The following is an 18,703-nucleotide window of genomic DNA, read 5'->3' as shown; positions in this document are numbered from 1 at the left end:
GGTTGGCTGACGTAAAGGGGGCGCGGCCTAGACCTTTCGGCCAGCCTGTTCCAATGGACAGCGAGGGGGCGGGGCTAAGTGGCGCTAATGCTGCGAGGCCATGCCCACTTAATACAATCTGCAGTTGATAAAAGGACACTTTTTACTTGAACAAATACCATGACGTATGATATGAAATAAGGTATGAAAAACGCTAAATTTACCCATTACACCTGTGTAGAGATGTCAGAATGCACAAAGGGGGCGACAGTGTCACTTTAAAGCGTAACTGTCATTTCAGGGTAATTTTTTAGAAAACATTAAATATCAACAGTACAAACGATTTTAAGAAGCTCTGTAAAAGGTTTTATAAACCAAAAGAGTTTCCTTCTGGACTGAAAAAGCAATCTCCCAGCCTCCCCCCCCCCCTGACTTCAGAAGAAGCAGGATTTCTGTGTCCATTATGTGGCTATGGAGAGGGGAGGGGCTGTTAGGAGTGACTGAGCACGGAGCACTCCTGCACAGCACAACACCCTGCAATCTTCTCTCAGTAAGTTCATAGATAAGCACTGACCTTTCTGACCCCTGAATCCAGCGTTTTAAGTGCCCAAAGAGTCTACAAACAGCGGACCTTCATGTCACCTCTTCCTGCTCCCTCATCTCCCTCAGCCCCTCCCCCCTTCATAGGCTTACAATGGAGAGAGCAGAACCCGTCTTCACTTGCTTCTCTGTAACGAAGACGTGTTTGCCTGATAATGCACAGATAAGAAGTCAGGGGGGGAGGCTGGGAGATTGCTTCTTGAGTACAGAAGGAGGCTTTTTTGGCTGATGAAACCTATTACAGAGTTTCTTAAAATTGCTTATACTACTGATTTCTGCAATAAAAAAAATATGACAGTTACGCTTTAAGGGCTTTATGACAGCAGAACTGCAGCTTTGTATTTAGGCTTGTGGAAGCTGTAATTCTGTCCTTTGTCATTTTAGCCTAATTCAGCCAGGCATACTGTATCTGTGTCTTTAAGTTAATATCCAATGGTCTCCTAATCTCCTTAATATTTAGATTATAGAAGGCCATTAAACACTTATACATATCTGAATGAAGGCAAACAATACAAACCAATTACTATGTTGGTCTGTGTCTTGCTTCTTATGTCCAGCAGAGGGCGCTTACTCTCTGAGTGATGAATCCGAAGGGAGGTTAGAAAAACATTAGTGAGTGCAATCCCTAATCTTCCCCTGTGGAAAAGGATTTGAAAGTAAGTACTAAAAATAGCCCATAGGAAATTTAATAAAGTAAAACAGTTGTGTTATGTTTCCAGATAACCTAAGATTTATGTACGGCTTCTGCTACAAGGCAACATGGGCAGGTAGCTCACAGGTACTGTATATTCACTAAATATTCATCTCATGATTTAGTGTATAAAATATACATATATTTTATATACTATACTTTATATATTTGAAAATTATGGAATGTCCACCTACAAGGTTGATCCTCAAAGCCATATCGGACCCATATGGTCACATGGTAAGGACAAAGTTACAGTATCCTAGGAGTGTCACAACAGAGTCGTATCTGTGTACATATGAGTATTGATAACTAATCATGTTTTATCAAAAGTAAGCCATAGTCACCTCTGTTTCTTCATATAGTGTTAGACCCTTTTTGTGGCCCCATATAGTATTTGTCTCCCTCTTTGTTCCTATTTATATGTAACAAGCAGAAGATGTGGACCTGATGTGCTCTAAACAGATTTTACTTTGGGCATCACCACAGTGCAGAGTCCAAAAGCCCTCTAGGTTTTCAATCTTTATGCTCCTCTAGGATGCTGAAGTTCTGCTGCTAGAGGACACACTGTCTTCCACAAGCAGTATGGGAAGTCCTGAGAACCAGGCAGTACCGATGCAAAGCACCTGCGAAACAGGCAGAATGTGCATACTCAGTAGGCCAGGTCATTAACAGGATAATAAGAATTGTACCAGGGCTGAGGCAGCAGCATGGCAAGCCAGGATCAGGTCACATGGTCTGGGTCGGCAACAAGAGAGGCAAACAGTACAGTAGGGGTCAGGCAGGCAAGTGTAGTCAAAGGACCAGGTATGGGTTAGCACAAGCCTGGAGGACAGAAATGGCTGCATATCGCATCCATGATTGATACGAAAGCCTGTTCAGCTACATTAAAAACCAACATCAGAAGTTAGTTTATAATTTGATCAAACCATATTGCCTCATGTACCACATGCAGGTCTTCTGATACTCGAGTCCCTACGCTAAAGACACTGTGCCTGTCAGCGAACGCCAACCCCGCAAAGCAAGCGCAAGCAGGGGAGGGGGACCACAGAATGGCCCTGCAACCCCACTGTCACAGGACCAGGCGCCTCCAAGTGGTGTGAACAAGGTAATACTATCCACCATTGCACCAGCAGGTAGAATGGGAGAAAAGAAGAGGTACTTAGCAAATGTACACAGGTGCTTCCTGCTTATTTGGATCACATGGCTCTTACAAGGGAGGAGTGCTAGCCACAATGAAAAAAGTGACTGTCCTGTGACAGTGGGGTTGCAAGGCCATTCTGTGGTCCCTCTTCCCTGCTTGCGCTTGCTTTGCGGGGTTGGCGTCTGCTGACCGGCACAGTGTTGTTTAGCGTAGGGACTCGAGTATCAGAAGACCTACACGTGGTAAATGAGGCAATATGGTTTGATCAAATTATATACTAACTTCTGATGTTGTTTTTTTTTAATGTAGCTAAACAGGCTTTCGTATCATCCATGGGTGCAATGTGCAGTTATTTTTGTCCTGTCCCTTTTTTCATTGTGGCTAGCACTACTCCCATGTGATCCAAATTAGCAGAAGCACCTGTGTACATATTGTAGGTACCTCCTCTTTCTCCCATTCTACCTGCTGGTACAGTGGTGAGTAGTACCATCTTGTTCACACTTGTGTTGCTTGATGGCCGCTTTCTCTGCCGGCGGTGCCTGTAGGGTTTGAGGGAGCTTTTGGGGTTTGGTCCTGTGACAGTGGGGTTGCAGGGCCATTCTGTGGTCCTCCTTCCCTGCTTGCGCTTGCTTTGCGGGGTTGGCTTTTGCTGACCGGCGCAGTGTTTTTTTTAGTATAGGGATTCGTGTATCAGAAGACCTGCTCGTGGTAACTTCTGATGTTGGTTTTTAATGTAGTGAACAGGCTTTCATATCAACCATGGGCGCCATGTGCAGCCATTTCTGTCCTCCAGGCTTGTTCCAGGTGTGGGTTAGGATACACAGAATAGCGGACACAGGAACAACACCTTTGCTCAAGAACACAAGGAACCAACAACGCTAAGGCAAGATGGAATGGGTGATACAGCTGTCATGAGAAGGTAAGCCAGGATAGGTGAAGACTAGGAGACTAAGGCTTGGAGGAACAAGGATGCCAGTAGGGTTGCATGGGAACCATGGTAGAAGAGGAAGCAGGACCAGTCTGCCATCAGGGAGAAGCAGGATGCTGACCGACCAGAAGAGACTGAGCTACAGCATGCCCCCATTATATTATACAGTATTAGGCCCCATCAGTCACCTCATATAGTATAAGGCTCTACCCTTCCCCATATAATGTTAGGCCCTTTATGTGCACTCACCAAAAAAAAGTTAAACACTCCCCTACTGTTTCTCTTATAGCACTCCATTCTGCTCCTCCTCTCCCTGCCTGCCTGTACCAGAAGTCCTGGATGTCTCTATTCTCCTTTGGCCCAGCAGTCCAGGACATGTGTCCTGGGTTACCTGGAGGGCCATGCAGCAGAGCAAACTGCTCAGGTGTTAAGGCCCTCCGGTCCCGATCACGGTGGGCCAGTACAATTCTGCTTAGTTTGCAGCAATATATAAGGCCAAAGTACTTTCCTCAAAGCCTTACCCACTGCTAAGGGTGAAAAATGGAAGCGGGTGAGCTAGGCACAGTGAATTACTGTTGTTGGTACGTTTGCTTCCTAATAAGTCTAGTTAATCTTTCCCAACCAAGTAAAAAGAACATCCTTATGTTTAATGTAAGAAAATTATAAGAACAATTCATGTCTACAAGTAGAAGTGTCTTGTACTTGTGCTAGTCTTTTTTTCCTTAAAAAGAAAAGAAAATTTAAGTGTAATTACCGTCTTTAAAATTGGTTGGGGTTCGGCTGCTGAGAACCTTGCCAATCGCTCTGCCCCTTCATCTCCACTACAGGGAGGTGAATTCCATAAACTGCTCGTATTAGCAGTGGAGATGAAGGAGCAGAGCGCGTGCGCTCTAGAGGTCAGCAGGGTTCTCAGCAGCTGGACCCTGACCAATACGCACTTCTGACATGTTGTTATGACATACCAGAGGTTTTAAAAAAAGCTTTAAGTAGGCGATGCCTTTACCCTTGTTACTTTGCAGATCTATTCTTATGCCCCCCCCCCCCATCCAGCAATAAAGGAGTTAATGTAATGGGCATATTGGAAAGTATGGGAGCATCAGAAACGCCTAATTAGTTTAATGTAAGAGCGCCTTCCTCTAACATCATTTAGACAGGTTGTTTTTCCCTGCATATTGGCTGCTGATCGCTCTCTGTATCCCAGGAACTGCAGATGTAATGAGAATGCAGAAACTTGCTCTCCTTTTGGCCTACTAGTCTCTGGCCTACTGCCAGCCATCATTACACAAATGAAAAGACAAGAATTATTCCTCCGAGGATATATCATTGAGCTACTGCACTATTCCTATATCACCCGCACAAAGTAACTGGAGGAAAAGCACTGCCAATAATTTTATTTTTATTCTGGTATCAGTTACCTGTTTGTAGTGCCAGCGCCAGCCTTCCAGCCTTTTATAAGAGCTTATGTTTGCTTTTCTAATATCTTCAAGGTTTGTGCTTCATTTCATTATCTTGCATCACTAGTAGTGCCATAAAACCGCCAAAGAGCAGATAAGTCAATATACCATAACTCATAGTCATTAGCATAATTGAATGGCTCTCTGGGAACTGCACAATCGCTTTATATAATAACTCCGGGGAAGTGCTGTCACTGCTTCCATTTCTCATAGAAGTATTGAGCAGCCTTAAACATTCAGCTGCCAGGAAGGGTTAATGTGCTGCCCCATTGCTAGCAGGACTATAATGTAGCTCTTAGATTGTGTTTTTATACTGCTATAATTTAATAGTGTTAACATCTTTAAGAGGGTACTCATCCTTAAAGTGGACCTGTGGCCTCTTCTGACCTATAAATAATTGTATTCTCCATTAAATAATTGCGGAATAAGCCATCCTTCTGTTATTCATACAGTGCAGAACTTAGAAACATTGTAAACCAAGTGCCGTATAGACAGTGTATGCATTCAGCAAATGGACCAAATTATTCACAAATAGACTATCTTCATCCCATTGAAGGCCCATTAGAAACACAACGGACTGTTTATTGGGATTCTTTCTGGCATTTGCTGACTTAAAGCCTGAAGAAGCCCCAGAAGGGTGACCTTAGACTTTGAGACCTTAGACTAATGTGCTACTGTATGCTACTGTTATTAATTGTACAGCATACCTATACCTTTCCTATAATTGTATGTACCTTAATGCACAGTGATATACAGTAGTTTAGCTCACTGAGCCCTACAGAACTGCTTTAAGCCCCTATTCCACGGGGCGACTATGAGACTCGTTCCCCGCCCGCTGCCTCCGATATTCCATCCGGCAGCAAATGGTTGAGTACGGGAGGGGTCGAGGGGAGCTGCGGGAGGGGGCAGCCTGGGTGATCGCTGGATCGTCTGGGCAGCCCATAGAGGACAGTGGCGGTCTGCTGCTGCCGCTCCTATTCCACGGAGCGACAGCATCAGATCGCTGCTATCACAGCCGTTTGCTTTTTAACATGCTTGAAAGACAAACGACGCAACCATCAGCCAACATTAACAATGTCGGCTGATCATTGCCTTGTATTCCACGGGAAGATTATCAGCCGTAACGTCCGATATCGGCCAAATACGGCCAATAATCGTTCCGTGGAATAGGGCCTTTAGTTCAGATTGACTGACAGGTTTTCCTAAATGAAATGCATGGTACAAGTTTTGCCACTGCATATAAACTGGACTGCAGATGGGATTCAACTGGGAAAATGCAAAACTTTTACAGATGTAGACCTAGTTTTGCCCTGTGCATTACTGTCTTGCTGCATAACCTAATGACCCAGACTAATAGTAGCACCTTCTCCTCAGATAACACCCATAATCAGTCAGGGGGGAAAAAAAATTATACCGCTTAGTAGCCTCTGGTTCCCCTGGTCTGCCCTGATTACAATGATGCTTATAGTTATACAGATTTTACAGTTCGGTTGTCTATCTGTCCTTTTCACCCAATTGACAGATGCCCAAGAACTATATTTCAAAATTGGGTGTGACTGCTCGGCCAAGGTAGAGATTAGAAGGCTGAGGTGGTGTAAGGCTGCTGTGAATATGAAGCTCCACTTCCCCCCAAACCTAGTATTTATACCCCCAGATCCTAGAATTCACATGTTGTTTTGTAATGAAATTTCTCTCACCTCACTATTCAGTTAAACTGCAGATAGTCAATCAAATTTTAAAATCCCTTCATCGACCATTGTAATCAGAGCACTTGGACCACAGGTCCTCTTCAAAGCGAATTTGAACTGCTGATCACCACACACACACACACACACACACACACACACACACACACACACACACACACACACACACACACACACACACACACACACACACACACCAAACAGCTGGTACCATTCTGTTGTCTCAATACGGGCCTGGTCCTGGGGTCTCTCTGTCACCTGGGGCTGGTATGGGGCCACCTGTAGAAGCGCAAGCCAGCGCAATACAGACTGTTACTTACTCCTAAAGGTGTCCTACACCAGAACCTGTGTATGTTTGCACATGAAATAAGAGAACTTTTAGAAGGTGAGTGCAGCCGCAGTTTCTTCATTCATTTTATTAATAATTACTTTAATAAAAGTGAGTTGTCCAAGTTAGGATAGAATAAAACGTCACTTTTATTGTAGCTTCATAAAATCAATCCATTCTATTTGGGTGACACAGACGCCAGCACCATGCGGTGGACATACGTAACAGACGTTTTGCGTGTGTCTGGTCTGTAGAAGCGTGCTAATGCCCGCGAAACGGCTGTTACGCATGTCCACCGCATGGTGCTGGCGTCTGTGTCGCCCAAATAGAATGGATTGATTTTATGAAGCTACAATAAAAGTGACGTTTTATGGTAAGTGCCCTTCCACTATCTCCTTTACTATAAGATTTAAGTTAGGATAGTGCAGTGTCCTGGTAACATGTCCCAGCTGCTGTAGTCTAAGGTTGTTGTGCAGCTTCTAATAACAGAACAGTCTGGGGCTTGTCAGTTGAACTTGTATTCATATACAAGTATGTATGTCATAGTATTTTACACAGCCATAAATGCATACATTGAGGTATTAGTAAATCCAATGGTTAATGTTTCTCTGTACTGCCACCACTGCTGGATCTGTGTAAGGATGAATGAGATTTTGGTCTCATGACCTTACCTCAGACCAGCTTCTACTAAAACCTACCAGAACATTTTAAGGAGTCTCCCAAGTCCACACCCCTTCTACTACTGGGCTGAGACCAGTTTATATAAGTCATAGTCTGGTCCTGGCCAGAGAAGTGTAAGCATTAAAGCTGTATATCCCCTGCTAGAAAGGAGGGCTAGGCCTACATTTCCCTACCAGCAATGCTTATTGTAAAGCAAGTTAAAAGGAACCAATCAGAACAATATTGCTGATTAAGTTCTCAGCAGAGCCTAATGGATATTGTAAAGAGCCCCCCTACCATGTCTGGGGTTACTCTGTCTGTGACTTCACATCATGGCAAAACATATTTTATGTCAGCGTGCGCGGCAGGGAGAGAGCCAGGAACTAGTCATTTGGGCTGTGACTAGTCATGGCTGTCTGCTTGTAAGCGCTTTCTGCAGCTGTGATTGACAGGCAAGGAGGCCCGTTAGAATTCTAAAATCCATGTCACCTTATTTATTAGTATGAGTTATATAAATCTGGCTCATATGTCTCCCGCACAATACTCAAAACCAGAAATGGCGAAAAGTGCTGGGGCCAGCCAAATACTAAACATTTAGGGTAGCTTCACACGTACCGTATCGCTGCATTTTTAACGCTGCGTTTTTGGTGCGATTTTCGCATGAAAATCCAAAATCACATGTAAAAATCGCACTAAAAACGCAGCGTTAAATACGCAGCGATACGGTACGTGTGAAGGCACCCGGGGGCTATGTTCACACTACGTATATTTTCCGCGGCCGGACATATACGTATGAAACTCCGGCCGGGACTTTACGCAAGTTGCGGCCGGATACGTACGGAACGCAAACTTACGCCCGTAGTGTACTTACGCTTCCTGAGCGCTCTTCGTAGCGATCTGACAGCGTTCTTTTACTTGGAAATCTTCTCCTAGCCCCGGACACCCCACAGAACCTTTTGGATCGGTACAAAAAGCTTGAAAAATGAAGAAATCACCACTACGTACGGGACCGCATGTTACGCTACGGGCGTAAGTTACGGCATTTCCGTCCCGAAATAATGGTCTGGTTCATTTTTTACGGCGCCGCATACGATCCGGGCGTAAGTTCGTACGTAGTGTGAACTGTGCGGCCGTAGATCGTATACTTTACATTGTACGCAAACTACGTAAGTTTCCGGCCGCTTATTCACGGAACGCGCTACGGCCGGAAACTTACGTAGTGTGAACCTAGCCATAAAGTGGAGGAAAATCAGATTGCTTTCATTTTTATATCCTCATATAATGTTTTGCTATTTTTTTTGGAGCAATATGTTGTTGTTGTTGTTGTTTATTTAATTAATAAATGTTTTTACATCAATGCATTTATATTTGTAATTATCTGATATTGTTTAAATAAATAAATAAATAATATAAGAAATCATATTGTAAGGTGTGTTTATTTGCCAGTTACAAGGTATATACAGGTATGGCATATGGGGACTAGAAGGATATTAAGTGGGCCCAGAAGCTGAGCTTGCATCATACAAGGTGGACACATATGTGGCACACAACATACTGTATGTACACAAATACTTGTCTCAGAGTCTGTGGACACATATTTGTCTTATTAAACATGAATTTCAAAAAATATGTAACAAGTATGTGCCATGCCCTTCTGACACAACAGTAAATCTGTAATGTTTGATAGCTCATAATTCACTTAAGGTAAAAATAATGTAAACCAAGGAAATCTGGGCCAATGTATAAGGCCCTGTGCACACTGGCATGTTCAGACTGTTCAGTCCTTATTATGGCTGCAATTAACAGACTGACCACATCCCTGTGACTGAGACTAATAGTAACAGTAATATGATGCAGTGAGCTCCCGGGCCCCAGTGTTATACCTGATCTAACTGACAAAGCTGTCTCAGGTCAGCAGGGTATGCCTCTATACTGTTAGATGATGGCACATTGTGTACCGTATGTATCTCACTACTTGCATAAACCCATATAGGAATAATCAGGCAATGCTGAAATATGGGGGGGAGGGCACATTGATATTTACTGGATGCTGCAGTGCTGTGACATTTCTCCATATATATGATACATATGCACAAACAACTACACAGGATTGGTGCAGGTGCTATAACATGATGACATCATCAGTGACCTCAGCATCTCTATGTCGACCTTAGAACCTGCAGCCAGCACTTGGTCAGATACTGTTTAGTTTCTATCATGGAAGCAGCGATATACACGGTATTGCAGATTGTTGCTTGTTTTTGTGTTTTGTTTTTTTCTTTTACTTTTTTTGGGGGGACCCTTCACTATGTAGAAGGAGAAAAGGAAGGATCCAGGCCTGTACAAGGCATCATCAAAGAAAATATGGGTGAGTCAACCGTACACCCTAAAAAGAACATGGACCTTAAACCAAAAGCCAACTTTATGGTTTACAGAAGAGAATTTAATGGAGGCAACACAGCAGCAGCTAGGAAGCCTATTCTTAGCTCCAAGATGGGGGCAAAACCAGGGAATTGTCTCCAACAAGAACCATCCTCAATGCCACTGGAGAAGACCAAGCCACTGAATATGGCAGATAGGAGCACCTTCAAAACGACAACTACCCCACTGCCAAAGATTAAAAGCAGCAGCTTAGTGGGAGATTACAGTAAGGAGAAAGAGAAGCCCCTTACATATCAGAGAGCTTGGGAGAGAAAAGGAGGATCATCGAACAGCCAGACAGTGTTCATGGGGCAGGTGAGACAGAGGCCTTATATACCATCCACTGCCATCAGATTACCACCTGTCCAAAAACCCAGCAGTACAGCAGAGACCACATCACACCTGCAAAGAGGGAATGAGATGTCATCTAATAAAAGATTTCCTGTACTGCCAGAAAGACAGAGCCTCTGTGCCCCGAAATATTATGTGCCACCTGGGAAGATAAACCCATTGGCCTGCAAGTCTGCCAGCAATAATGGAAGTCAAAAAGCACGGGCAATACGTGGTATTCTAAAAAGAACAACTGATGCGCCTAAACCTCTCCCCAGAAGACATGTGAGATTCAGCACACATCTGAATATTAAATATATAGAAAAAATAGGACCGGACTGAGTAGAGGAGAAGACAACAAGGCGAGAGGGATAGTGTTACTCACCAACAGAAGAGACGGCAAATCTCCACCTCTCCAGCCAATTATTAGGATTTTACCTATAAAGAAAAAAGAAAAAAAGATACAGAAGTTGCTTATTACTGTTTATGGTCACAATTCACCTGTAATTTCCACAGGACAGAGCTGCAATACCAGACATGGCCTATATGAGCAAGGGTGACGCTGCTTCCAAAACCCCAGCCCCTCCATGTTGTGACTCCATTAAAATCAATGGAACCCTATCATAGAGGGGCTAGGGTTTCCTCCCACTAAGGGTGGGTCGGCCCGCCTCCAGTGCTTCTGCCTAGGACTGGTGGTACAGTCACTTTAAGAGTAGCTGCTTCCATCCATAGGTCACACAGACCTGTGGTTACTAAACTGCAAATGCCAGAGCCAGGTAGGGGTGCCAGGTACCGCCTACGATCAGTGCTGCTTATCTCTCAGCCAGTGACAGGAGGAAAAAACGGCTTCTCACACTGTAGTTGTCGCTGGGCCCCTCATCCCAGGTTGCCAGAACCCTACAGCTCCAGTGTGCAGAGCCCAGGCCCCTCCCCCAGACCACAGTGCTGTACAGTTACTGCACCATCCAGGAGAGGAAGTTACCTCAGGCAGCTCCTCCATGCCTGCAGGGGAGATGGTGCACAGGGAGTTAGGAAGCCCCCTACCCTGACAGAGCCGTCCTGACAGAGAAGCAGCTGTGAGTGTACACTCTGGGGGACATGTATGTAAAGGCGTAAATGCCTTTTTTAGGCGCAGATAGGGCAAATCGGCGTAAAAATATTCACAAATGGTATTTTTCCGAATATTTTTTTCGCATCTGCGCCACCTTCGCCAGTGGGGCGGAAAGGGGGGAGCAGCTGCACGCAGAGGGGGCGCAGCCTCTGCGTGCACCGCATTTATCATTTTTCCAGAAGAAAAATTATACTAAAACCTACATTTTCCTACTTGATTGCAGTGGAGAACAGAGGTCAGAGGTTATCAGAGCAGTAGCGGGGTAGCGGACGCCAGATACCACGATGGGTAAGCGCTCCTTATGATTTTTTGGATACTGCATTGCTTAGGTAGAGTTACATGCAGTTTACCTAGGAGGCCATGTGGATACACTGCATGGCTATACACAATGATTTGGACGCTTACATAATATATGTTGGTATGATTATGTGACTTTTTACATTCATGGTCTCTTGGCTGTCTTTAATTACTGGATCCTTTTTTGCACAAAAATATTTTTTATGGGATTTTTTTAATCATGCTAATAAAAATTGTTAACATTTAAGAATCTAGCTTTGTGTTGTGTAATTGTTATCAGAGCAGTGAAGCAAAGATCTCCTTGTCCTCTGCTTATTAACTGTTGCAGCATGTAAGTGAACACTGGGTCACATATACACTACAATACATAAGGGGTTAAGCAGAAGGACACAGAAGTCTCTTATCTTCCCTGTGCATCCCCAGGCCCCCCTCCTACATAGGCCCCATAGCAGCTGCCTGCCCTGCCTTTAGCGTAGCTATGCCACTGTCTCTAGTTGTAGCAGACTTTCCAAGACTTCCCAGAAGAGCTGTGCGTTACAGTAGGATACTTCAGCTTTCCCGCTATTTGTCCTACTGGGGTCAGTACCTATATGTGAAGGTATTACTGCCCTATATCTTTCAGAAGAATCCCCAGCGTAGACAAGGTTGTCCTCAGAGGATGACTTTCCCTCTCAAGGTTTCTAGTACTGCAGCTTGGAGCAGGTTACTTGCATAAGAATCTGTTCTACGTCTGTAGCCCCTGACACGGGTCCTGGCCTGGGCAAGGCCCAGCTTCATTGCAGCAGGTACACTCCCTCTCTGTGTGCCTGTCTCTGCACCTCCACTGACAAAAACTGACTAGAGACCTTTCACCAGAAACCAACCTCACTTTTATAGGGGCAACCAAAAGTGTATGCTGTGTTGGGAGGGCTGTGTTGAGAGTAGAGGTAGGATTGGAGAGAAAAGTGAGGGAAAGCACCTGCACCTGTGATAGGATAAGAACAACATGTGACATAAAACAGTTAACCCATTGACTCCTTTAGCTGTGCTCTATAAATAATACATCATAATATTAAAGACAGGGACACTTAAATGGGTAGTGTGGAGCTAAACATATTTATAAATAAATAACACATTTATAAATAACACACATTACAAAGTTATACAACTTTGGGCTGCGTTCACACTACGTATATTTCAGTCAGTATATGTATATTTCAGTCAGTATATTTCAGTCAGTATTGCAACCAAAACCAGGAGTGGATTAAAAACACAGAAAGGATCTGTTCACACAATATTGAAATTGAGTGGATGGCCGCCATTTAATGGCAAATATTTACTGTTATTTTAAAACAACGGCTGTTATATTGAAATAAAGGCCGTTATTTACTGTTATATGGCGGACATCCACTCAATTTCAACATTGTGTGAACAGATCCTTTGTGTTTTTAATCCACTACTGGTTTTAGTTGCAATACTGACTGAAATATACTGACTGAAATATACGTAGTTTGAACCCAGCCTTGTAATGTATGTTATGTATGTGAATGGTCCCCTTCCCCATGTTCCCCCCCACCCTGGAAGCGTGGTGCATTATACTCACCGCATTTGGGACAATGATGACATCTTCGGGAGGCCGGCCGAACCGCTCCAGCCGTCCCTCATGCCGCCCCCCCCTCTGCCGCATCATCAGTTGCTCAGCCATGATTGGCTGAGCACAGTTATGCTCAGCCAATGGCGGCGGAGCAGCTGATGACACGGCAGAGGGGTGGCGGCATGAGGGACAGCTGGAGCGGTTCGGCTGGCCTCCCGAAGATGTCATCATTGTCCCAAGATGGCGGCCGGGGGTCGACACTCATCTCTGTTTATAGCCCTTCTCCATTTATTTAAGTAGGTTAGTTAATCTGTTCATTGTTTCCTTTGTTTATACATCAACACGAAACCTTGCATTAGTGGTTATAAAGGTATACTAAAGACTTGTTATGTTTCAGGACAATCCCTTTAAAGTCAGCCATACATTTCACAGATCTTCAAATAGCTGTCAGCTAAAATCTCATTTGTCTGACAGCTGATTCCCCCAGATCATGCTGTATGAGTTCTCACTGTGTTCTGTATATTATTCTATAGGTGATGGAACAAAAAAAAGACTTCACGTCCCCAAACACACATGAAATCTTTGTTTGAAAGCATTTTGTTCTCTTTCTTATGTAAGGGTGTGCAGTCATCTGTGTTTTGTGATGTATTTGTTGTATTTTATTTTAGTTTTTTGTTAAAATCTTACTTGAGCTGGAAATTATCTCAATGTCCTAGGGAAGCTATTTCAATGAGCGACATGGGTCCCGTCCCTTAAAGAGCGACTTGGGTCCCATCCCTTTAAGAGCGACATGGGTCCCGTCCCTTTAAAAGTGACTTGGGTAGCGTCCTTTTAAGAGCGACTTGGGTCCCGTCCCTTTAAGAGCGACATGGGTCCCGTCCCTTTAAGAGCGACTTGGGTCCCTTTAAGAGCGACTTGGGTCCTTTTAAGATCGGCTTGGGTCCCTTTAAGAGCGACTTGGGTCCCGTCCCTTTAAGAGCAACTTGGGTCCCGTCCCTTTAAGAGCGTCTTGGGTCCCATCCCTTTAAGAGCGACATGGGTCCTGTCCCTTTAAGAGCGACACGGTTCCGTCCCTTTAACAGCGACCTTGGTCCCTTTAAGAGCGACTTGGGTCCCGTCCCTTTAAGGGCGACTTGGGTACCGTAACTTAAAGAGCCGCTCTGCTACTTATAATGGTAAAAATCATTGCTCGGGTACCATGACAATGTTACTCATGTCAGTGAGATAAAATTGTTAAGGACCTTCCATCTTCTACATCTTCTATTGGCCAATAGTGGACATGTGACTGTGGATGTTGTGAGGCAGTGACTGACAAGACTTTAGTATTTCTATTGGCTGCTATATTTCAGCTATTTGCATATGTGCTGTGATTGGCTGTTAGCGTTTAGGCTGTTTTGGCTGTTAGAGTATGTCCAGTGGGCCATTATTTTCTATGGAAAATTAGGAGTCTTTAAACATAAATTTCTTAAAAACAACAAATCCGATCGCAACCAATTCGCAATCAATTTTCGAAACTGATTTCAAATCCGATCGAAACCAATTTTATTGGCAGAAGAATGGCTGGAAGAAGAAACAGAAGAAGAAGAATACGGATTACAATATAGTGCTTTTTCAAGCACTATAACTATTACTATGACACATACTCATCATCATTGCTAATGTTTGATGTAGTTAAAGGGAATCTGTCGGCTCCCTGACCCTACCTGAGGAGATGACAGTGTGCTGTAGTTCACAGTCCCCTAGTGACCATGGTACCTTTTCGTAATTTGTCCGTGCAGTGGATTATGCACAATCTCTGGTCTCCTACTACAGAGGACTGATCTGCAACAAGAGACACTGACTGAAAGCTGAGTGAGCAGGAGGCCGGGCAGCATTGATTATTCATGAAGAAGAGGGAGGAGGAGGGAGTGGTGAGGTGTGCCAGAGTTGACTCTCCTTAAATCTTCATTACAGTAGGAGAGCAGAAATTCTGCATAATCCACTCCACAGACAAATTACCAAAAAGTACCATGTTCACTTCGGGACTGAGAGCTACAGCACACTGTCAGCAGGAGCAGGAGCTGTCAGATTCCCTTTTACAGTGAAAGCATGAAGTAGTAGCAAGACAAGTGTCTACGGATTGGGTGTACAAACTATACAGAGAATTGTACAGTTTATGGCTGGGTTCACACTACGTATATTTCAGTCAGTATTGTGGTCCTCATATTGCAACCAAAACCAGGAGTGGATTAAAAACACAGAAAGGCTCTGTTCACACAATGTTGAAATTGAGTGGCTGGCCGCCATTTAATGGCAAATATTTGCTGTTATTTTAAAACAACGGCTGTTATATTGAAATAATGGCCGTTATTTACTGTTATATGACGGCCATCCACTCAATTTCACCATTGTGTGAACAGATCCTTTCTGTGTTTTTAATCCACTCCTGGTTTTGGTTGCAATATGAGGACCACAATACTGACTGAAATATACGTAGTGTGAACCCAGCCTAACCGTTCTTCAGCTGTGTTATGTCACATTCTGAATTAGGCGCACACAGTATGGGGGGTTGAGAGATTGGTCTGGTGCAGGGTTTTTGATGTGTGCTGATGGGGGACTGTAGTGGGACATAATATTCATGTGCCTGGACCCGCTCTATATAATTTAATGCACTGCTATCTATTTATATCTACCTCATTGCATTGGCCCTTTATATGTACTTAATTTGATTTGTGATATATTTAGCAGTATTTCAGGTGGGTCCATATTTCGGTATAGGATTTGAGTCACAAAGAGCAGTTATTAGGATTTGTGAAATACTGCAATTTCAATTTTTTCTTTCCCCACAGACCACATCTATATAGAGTACCACTACTTTATTTGGCTTAAGAGCTGCATGACAGCTATTTGAATTTTATATCGATATTTATGTATTTATTGATATAGTTATTTATTTAGCTCTAGTATTTATGTGATCTCTCTTACCTGCCTAGAATGTATCGGTACCCAGTCCCCCCAACTGTATTTTAATGGGTGTTTTTAACTATTGGATTATGTGTTAATAAAAATGGAAATATATTATTAATTTTGGCATGTTGTCTTTATTAATCTTTTGGGGGTGGAAAATATAGGTGTTATATGTTGAAACTTTGAGGTTATCTCCCGCAGAAAATAATAATCAAGGTTTTTAAAAAAAAAAAGTTGTATTAAATGTGTATTGATTACATTCACAACAGTAGCTGGCTTGTGAGTTGAATTCTTTCTGGGGGGATAAAAATGCTGACTTGTCATGTACCCAGCACTTGCTTTGGTGACTTGCATTCTGGGAGGTGTCATCATGACTGCAGGGATTATGCATTTATCTAATTAAATGTCTAAAATGCCTTGCAGCAGATTGCACTGAGCTGTAAGTGCGGGAGAGCACTGCAGTAGGCCACTGCAGGGCCAAATTAGCATTAAACTAAGTTTATATACATTAAGAAATGACCATGTACTGCATGATTGTATTGATTCTTCTCTTAACAATGGCTTTCTTGGATAGGGAGCTCAAGGTATGGGACCTACATTATGAAATCCAAGGGGGGGGGGGGGGGGGGGGGGGGGATTTATGAAGCAAAGAACTTCATAAATGGTTTCATGAGCAAACAGGCATTACGTTTTTGTACAAGCCCCAGGTAAAATTTTCTTCCACATGCCCTAACCAGGATATATCTATAGGTGTTATACTGATAGCATTTGCAATATGTTGAAATCAGTAAAGTCCTTATGGTTGTGCCTTTTAAAATGCGCCTGATTCCTTGGCCTGGTTAAAAAATGATCTTTTAATCTGCAGCAGCTGAGTCAATGTGGCGTGGCCTACAGTGTGTGTGCCCTAGGCCTGCGATGCCTCTCCTTTCTTCCTCCACACCCTCCTCCTCATTAAAAACACCCCTGGCAGGATTTCTCCTATTTATTGCATGTCTAAACAGTTCACATGTGCTGTTTCAGATCGATAAATCCCATATTACACGGGGCGACATAGAGGAGCAAACAAGCGGCGTCAGCACTCGTTTGCTCCTCGTTCCCCACTCACTGCTGCTGCCGCTATTATATGCTTCGGTTGCGAGCAAGTAAGTGCAGTGGAGGCTGCGGAGAGGTGCGGGGGGGCTAGATCGTCCGGGCAGCCCATAAAGGATAGCGGCCATCTGCTGCCGCCGCTCCTATTCCACGGAGCGACGGCAGCAGAACGCTGCTATCACAGTCATTTGTCTTTCAACATGTTGAAAGACAAACAACACCAACGATCAGTCGACATCGTTTAATTACACAGGACGATTATCGGCTGAATGCTGCCGATAATCGCTCCGTGTAACAGGGCCTTTAGGCACACGTGCACTTTTTGGACAAGTGATGGACTGGAGAATTCCTGCCTGGGGGCGTTACTAATGATGAGGATGGTGGGGAGCAAGAAAGAAGAGACATATCAAGCCTAGGGCACAGGCACTCTAAGCCACGCCACATTACCTAAAAGATTGTTTTTTACCTTAACCAAGGCACTGGGCGCATTTTAACTCTTTCATGACCAATAGGCATTGATGCCTCAATGCCTAGGTTGTTGTAGGACTTCAGCTTATGAGATCATAATGATCCCATAAGCTCAAGTCCATAGCTCTGTGGCCGCATGCTGGCCTTATCTCCCTTTCTCGCCGGGATCTGTAGCCAGGACTCCGGAAACCTTTGGTTTCTGGTTCCCATGGCTAACATCAGGGCTCTGCAATCATATGGTTACCAGACAGAGAATTCTCCCTCTGTAGAGGGAGACTTCTCTGTCTGGAGCCCTATAGATGCTGCGGTCGTGCCAACCCCAGTATCTATAGGGTTAACTGTCAGCACCAGAGTGCAGATGACACAGGCTCAGTGTCATGCTGGATTGTAAATTGACATAGCTGCAGCAATAGGCATAGGCTCCTGCGACGTTATTTACTGTGCTGCGGCAGGAGGGGATTAAAAGACATGACTGGGAAGGACTTACTCTCATCAAACGGATGATACCATCGGTTTGGAAGTGTGGGTTTGTAAATAGAGATGATCGAACATCAGGATTTTGCAGGTTCGAGCAAACTCGAACCTTCTCAAACTTGCAGCATTTAAATCCCAATGCCTTCCCATTCCGTGGGGAAGGAGGAGACAGCCCGGGTACCACCTGGAATTCCGGGATACAGCCTATTACCAAGGCTGTATCCCGGAATTCCAGGTGGTACTTGAGCTGTTTCCTTCTTCGCCACGGAACGGGAAGGCATCGGTAATCAAATGCTGAAGGTTTAAGTTTGCTCGAACCTGCAAAATCCAGATGTTCGATCATCTCTATTTGTGAATACAGTATTGCTTTTAGTAGTATTTAAGAGTTGTTCCCCTTCATATCAAAATCACTGGGTCATTGTTCTTAGGAAGAAGATACTACATAGAGCTATTGGAAAACAAAGAGATTAATGACGCAGATAGCAACTTGTTTTCTTTTATTGGGAG

This window comes from Dendropsophus ebraccatus, chromosome 2 (assembly GCF_027789765.1).
Source record: "Dendropsophus ebraccatus isolate aDenEbr1 chromosome 2, aDenEbr1.pat, whole genome shotgun sequence".
Taxonomy (NCBI): Eukaryota; Metazoa; Chordata; class Amphibia; order Anura; family Hylidae; genus Dendropsophus; species Dendropsophus ebraccatus.
Note: the sequence above shows the minus strand (reverse complement) of the source record.